This window comes from Elephantulus edwardii, unplaced genomic scaffold (assembly GCF_000299155.1).
Source record: "Elephantulus edwardii isolate Elephantulus edwardi_28Jun2011 unplaced genomic scaffold, EleEdw1.0 scaffold00010, whole genome shotgun sequence".
Taxonomy (NCBI): Eukaryota; Metazoa; Chordata; class Mammalia; order Macroscelidea; family Macroscelididae; genus Elephantulus; species Elephantulus edwardii.
Window position 1 is genome coordinate 18,175,873 of NW_006399760.1, and position 6,877 is coordinate 18,182,749.

Consider the following 6,877-nt stretch of genomic DNA (forward strand, 5'->3'; position numbering starts at 1 on the left):
CTTTGCTTTCTGTTTTAAGTCTGAAGTCTCTATCTTTGAGCCACACAAAACATTTTAGAGCAAACAGTAAGAAACAAGCTGTTTACACAGGGCGATGTTCTGAATTCTAATAAGCCATTCTCATTTTGTAAAGCAAAAGCATTTCTTCCAGGTTCCAAATTGAACTCTGATTCTGTCTTCATCTATTCATTTCCATGTCCTATTCCCATCCTGTGGGAACTTGGAAGATGTGACTCTCTATAGATGCTGAAGAGGCTGGCAAGGATCTCAAGGACTAGGTAGGGTCATTGTCTTGGGAGGCTTCAGGGGGAGACATCTAAGGTATTCACATACCCACCAACATTTACATCTTAGTCATGCTTTGTGTCCTGTACACCGTGATAGATGCTGGGAATACTGGCTGTAGCAATATGAACAAAATTCCTAAATCTAATGGGAAAGAAAGGTATTAAACAAAACTTTTAAATTATATTGATATTATGGAGAGAAAGGCAAGATACTGTGGGCAAATGGATGTAGCTTGGCTGGAGGTGGGAGACTAAGAAGCAGTCTCCAAGGACTTGATAAAAGGAATTGGCTATGGGATAGGGTGGTGTGAGGACATGGGGTGACTCATGCAAGCAAGCCAAAAGGGCAGTTTATGTAGGTAGAAAACCCTGAGGGTAGAGAATATGTTGGGTCTAAGGAACTTAAGATGTCTGTACACAGAACCAGGGAGAGGATGAATGGAGAAGAGATAGGCAAAGGCATCGAGAATACCATGGGCCATGCGAGCAATTTATAGGCTATTGGGAAAGGAAAAGATTCTAGCTGATCTGCATTTTGAAAGAGCCCTCTGGCTGTTATTAGGGAGAATAGAACAGGGAAGAGACATAAATTAAGTCAGGGAGACCTGTTAGGAGCATTTGCAATCATCTGGGTGAGGGACAGGGTGACTGGCATTGGAGTGATAATAGAGAAGGTTGAATGGGGTGGATGCTTCAAAAAGAGAATGGGAGGGGGAAGAGACTGTGGAGATAGTCAGTGGGGGTGAGAGAGCAGAGAGACGAGGGTGGCTTCTCCTCTTGGGTGTCTTTGCAGTTACAGATTGCTTCCTGAAATGTTCAATGTCACTGGAAGCCTAAGGAGAATATTTACTGCGTCATTGATGACTCTCATTGTCATTTAACAACTTTCAGCCTTGTTGAGGCTCAACTCAAGGTGGAAATTCCCTGGGTGAGAGAAGATTTGGGCAATCTGTAAGTCAATGACTAATGTGTGGGAAGCCAGAGCCGTCACCAATCTACACACCCTCTTAGCAAAGGGCCTTTATGCTGCCAGAGCTGTCAGACCAATGGCAAAACCACACAAGGAGTTCTACTCTTGGCTTCTGTCAACTCACCTTAGTAATAAATGTGGATTTACATCATTTTTGCTTTGAATACTTTTCCCAAGAAAGTGCCATCACTTTCAAAAGTAAGCTACAGCAGCAAGGGCTGGGAACAACTTACATATCTGACCCTTGGAGGAAGATACTTGATCTTGCATCTGGGAATTAAGGTTGGTGTTAGTGAGGTGGGTGACATGACCTCAGATTTGATTTTATGACTGAGAGCTGGACAATGAATAAGAATGACAGAAGAGGAATTGATGCCTTTGAGCTATGGTGTTGAAGAAGATTACTGGATAGCCCATGGAAGGCTAAAAGAACAAATATGTCTTGGAAAGGGTGAAGCCAGAGGTGAAGGAGAGGAAGACCCTCATCCAGGTGGGTTGACATGGTAACTTCTGTCTATCAGGAAGTATGAAGATGGCATAGGATACGATGGCATTCATATCTGTTGTTCATAGGGTAACTATGAGTCACACTCAACAGTCCCTAACAATAACAATTCTATCCTTTTCCCCACCCATGAGATATCTGAGGTAAGTATTTTAGGTAAAAAACTTAAGAAATGTATTATCAGGGCTATATTCTTTTTCTAGACTTATTCAATTGGTATGATGAATAAATCCTTTGAGAAGCTGAAGTTTCTGTAGAATGTAGAATCAGGATCAGAGGAAAACTCAACAACGTGCATTATGCAGACGACACAACTTTGCTCACTGAAAGTGAGGAGGTCTTTAGGGTGCTGCGGACTATTGAGCATTTAAAAATGGATTATGTATCAACATCAAGAAAACAAAAATCCAAGTTCCCCGGGGATCCTGTTTGGATCAACAGACCCAGAGACTGTCCACCTCCAACCTCCTACAACCCTCCAACCTCGTCTGCAGGTGTAACCCCAGGGACCATCTTCTTAGACATCTCCAATATTCCAATATTAAACATCACCATATTTTTTTTGTTAGTCTCAAATCCTGACCAACTATGACATCTCAGATCCATCAGAATTACTCTGCCAAAGAGGAAACCATTGTCAACCGTCTGGTCAACATGCACATACAGGCCACCTACGACTACCTCTCTCTGGGTTTTTATTTTTACCTCAATGATGAGGTCCTGGGAGGCATGGGACATTTATTTTGCGAGTTGGCAAAGGAGAAGTACGAGGGTATGGAGTGTCTCTTGAAGCTGCAAAACCAGCATGGCAGCTGCATCCTCTTCCAAGATAGACAGAAGCCATCCTAGGATGAGGGATGAGTGACGTAAACCCTGGACACCATGAAAGTAGTGCTGGCCTTGGAGAAGAACCTGAACCAGGCCCTTCTGGATCTGCACACTGTGAGTTTTGCCCACACAGATCCCTATCTCTGTGACTTTCTGGAGAACCACTTCCTGAATGAGGAAGTGAAGCTGCTGAATATGGGTGACCAATTGACCAACATTAGAAGACTGGGCAGCTCCAGGCTGGGCTGGGAGAGTATCTCTTCCAGTGATTCACCCTCAAGCATGTCTAGCAGCCTGTGGGAACCTGCAATGGGGGCCTCTGCGTGTTCCTGCCATCAGCAGCAAGCTTCTCTTTCCACGCTGAGGTAGAATTTTATCCATTCAGAAGCCCCTAGCTCAAGCCGTGGACCAAATGGAAACAATAAGGCTTTTTGCAACCGAAAAAAAGAGAAGAAGAAAACAAAAATCTCACCACTGGACTGATAAACAACATCGTGAGAGACAGATAAAAGACTGAAGTTGTCAAATATTTCAATCTACTTGGATCCATAATCAACACCCTTGATACCAGAAATCAAGAAATTCTAAAAAATTTTTTAAAAGAAACAAAAGATTAATTGCATTAGGAACATTAATTGTCAGGAACCTCTTCAAAGTACTAAAGAGCAACTATGTCAATGCAAAGACTAAGGTATGCCTGATCCAAGCCATAGTCTTCTCCATTGCTTGATAAGCATCTGAAAGTTGGACACTGGTTAAGGATGACAGAAGAAGAATGCCTTTGTATTGTGGTGTTGGAGAAGATTACTTTAGATCCCATGGACTGCAAAGAGAACAAACAAGTCTGTCCCAAAGAAGGTGACAGCAGGGTTCTCCTTGGAGGCAAGGGTGATGAAACTTTCATCTCACATATTTTGGGACATGTTGTTATGAGGGCCTAGGTCTTCGAGGAGGATATTATGCTTGGGAGGGTGCAGGAACAGTGAAAGAGAGGGAGGCCCTCAAAGAGATGGACTGACACAATGACTGTAATAATAGACTCAAGTGTGTCGGAGTTGGTGACGACAGCACAGGATAGGACAGGGTTCAGAGCTATTGTTCATAGGGTTGTTATGAGTCATAGTGGACGCAATAGCACATAACAACAGAAACCCCATCAGCTACATGCAAAGTGCTTAGTAAGGCTAATGTAGTCAAGAGCACTTGGACCTGCTATTGGAGAAAGTCATCTTTGAGCCCCAGGGCTTCCATCTATAAGATTGCCCAATCAGAAAAGCCCAGTCTTAGGAGTGACCTCAGCTGAGCCTTGCTTGGCTTAGTGAGCAGACTGGGCATTTCCCTTCCATCTATGCCATGAACTTCTCTCTCCTTTCAACAGATGACTTTTTATACTTAAATTACCTAGAGTCATTCTCTGCTAGTGGTAACCAAAATCACCCACTAAAAGCCCATTCAGAATAATTGTAATCTGTTAACATATTGTTGTGTATCATCGAGATGAAATTGACCCTCTAGTAGGTTTTCAGGGGCAGTAAATCACACAGGAAGTGATTGCCCATCATTCTCTTGAAGAGCATCTTGTGGATTGAAACCGCATATATTTGCCTTGGAAGCACCGTAAGATCTTATCAAATTACGGTGTCCCAGGGTGGTATAACAAGTGCTTCAAGCCCTCCTCACTTTCAGTAAGCAAGGTGGTTTCATCTGCATAATGCAGGTTATTGACGAGTCTTCCTCCAATCTTTTTTTTTTAAATATCAATAAAAATGTTTGATTCTTCAAAAAATCTTTAGTAAATTATTTTTCTTTATTACTTATGCTTCATTTGGTGTAATTAAGGTGATGTGAATTTTACAACTATTAATATGTCATTTTGTCTTGGTGTTTTTCTCACAAAGGATGTACAACTCCATTTTTATTCATGTGGGTGCTATTACTAAGAAATTAAAATTTGTTTGTTACTATGCCTTAAACATTTTTAAAGTTGCTTACTTTGGAAAAGACAATATCCTGGCAGTTAAACTCATTTATTGTATTATTTTATTAATTCATCTGACATATAATTTAGCAATACATATACAATGCAATACATATTCTTATTGATCTTGAACTTAAAATCTCATTGAGTTTACCTGTCGACTTATTTTATTTTTTTCCTCCATTCATTCATTGTTGCACACTTTCCTCCCTGCCCACCCCTTCCCCAGTTCACTTTTCTCTTCAAAAAGTAAAAAAACAAACCCACAACTCTTTCATTGTTATACATTCCTCCCCCCGCCTCCCAGTCCACTCTGCTATGCAGCTTTCATTCTGGACTCTTGTCATGACAATAATACCTAATCATATATTCCTCCTAAACAGTTCTCTCCCTCCTCTATTTCAATGCAGTAGTATACATTATTTATCCCCTCTTAGTCTCCTTCCAACCCCAACGTTAGTCCCACTTTACAACAGTGGCACTATGCAATATTTGTCCTTTTGTGACTGAGATAATTCATTCAGCATAATGTCCTCCAGGCTCACCCATTTTGTATAGTATTTCAGGGGTTCCTTATTTTTCAATGCAGCATGGTATTCCATTGTATGAATATATCAGAGCTTCTCTATCTATTCATTTGTTGATGGGCACTAGGTTTGTTTCCAACTCTTTACTATTGTGAACAAAGCCGAAATAAACATGGGTGTGCATATATCTACTTGGGTGGAAGTTGTAGTTTCTTTAGGGTATATTCCCAGTAGTGGAATTGCTGGGTCAAATGGAATTTCTATTTACAACTTTTTGAGAAAGTGCCATTCTACATTCCACAGTGGTTGCACAATTTTACACTTCCACCAACAGTGAATAAGGGTTCCAATTTCTCCACAGCCTCGCCAGTATTTCTTGCTTGCAGTTCTGTTAAATTTTGCTATTCTTACTGGGGTGAGATGATATCTCATAGTTTTTTTTATTTGCATCTTTCTTAGAGCTAGGGATTTTGCACATTAGGGATTTTGCACATTTCTTCATATGTTTGTTCGCCATCTGAATGTCTTCCTCCCATCTTAAAGCCACATTCTTTTTCATAGAGTGCAGTTTCTTGAATAAATTGCTCAGCATACAGACTGAATAGATATGCAGAGAGGACATTACCCTGATGCACACCTTCCTTTTAATTGCATAGAGCATTGAGAAGCCAAAACAAAGGGAAAACGTAATGAAGTAAGAGCAGAATAGGAGATTTCAAAGAGTAGCTTAAGAAGACAAAGCAAAGTATTATAATGGAATAGGCAGAGAGCTGGAATTGGAGAATTAAAAAGGAAGAACTTGCTCTCCATTTCTCAAGCTGAGAGAACTGAAAAGCAATTTTTTTAACAGTTGTGTTGGGTTTTTTAAAATCAAATTTGTTCTTTTGTACTGGTTTGCTTACAAAGTTCATATACTTTGTTTTTCACACCAAATCTTTTTTTCTTTCCTTTACCTCCACCCATCAAATTATGTGACCCTATGATTAAGCTCCCTCCCCCCACCCTCACTCTCCCCTCCCCTCCTTGGATCCTTGTAGATATTCTACAATAATGGTCTTATACAGTATTTGTCCTTATGGGACTGAATTAGTTCACTTATCATAATGCCTTCCAGTCCCACCCATGCTAGGTAGTAATTTACAAAATCATTGCTTCTGCATGCTGCATAGCATTTCATTGTGTGAATGTACCATAATTTCTCAATTCATTCCATTGTGCTTGGACATTAGGGCTGTTTCCATGTTCTTGCTATGGTGAATAATGCTGCTATGAACATTGGTGTATATGTCTCTGTTTGTGTCTCACTCCTTGTTTTCTCAGGGTATATTTCAAGCAGTGGGATAGTTGGGTCATATGGAATTTCTATAGTCAGCTTTTTGAGGAAATACCAAAGTGCCTTCCAGAGTGGTTGTACCATTTTATAGTCCCACCAACAGTGTTTAAGAGTTCCTATCTTGCTACATCCTCTCCAACATTTATTACTTGTGGTCCTGCTAAACTTTGCCACTGCTACTGGGGTAAGATGGTATCTCAATGTGGTTTTCATTTGCACCTCTCTTAATGCCATTGATTTTGAGCATTTCTTCATGTGTCTACTGGCCATCTGATTATTGTCCTCTGTGAAAAGTCTTTCCATGCTCTTGTCCATTTTGTAATTGGATTAACAGACTTTTCTTCTGGAGGTCTAGGAGTATGCTGTAAACTTTTGTTATGAGACCCTTGTCTGAGATAGTATTGTCAAATGTTTGTTCCCAGTCAGTAAGTTTTTATTCAGCCTGTTGG

The 6,877-nt window shown here is 40.5% G+C and overlaps 1 pseudogene; it reads left to right on the plus strand.

Annotated features, from left to right (window-relative positions):
* Positions 1–2,350: 2,350 nt before the first annotated feature.
* LOC102847916 lies at positions 2,351–2,880 on the plus strand (annotated as a pseudogene).
* Positions 2,881–6,877: the final 3,997 nt, after the last annotated feature.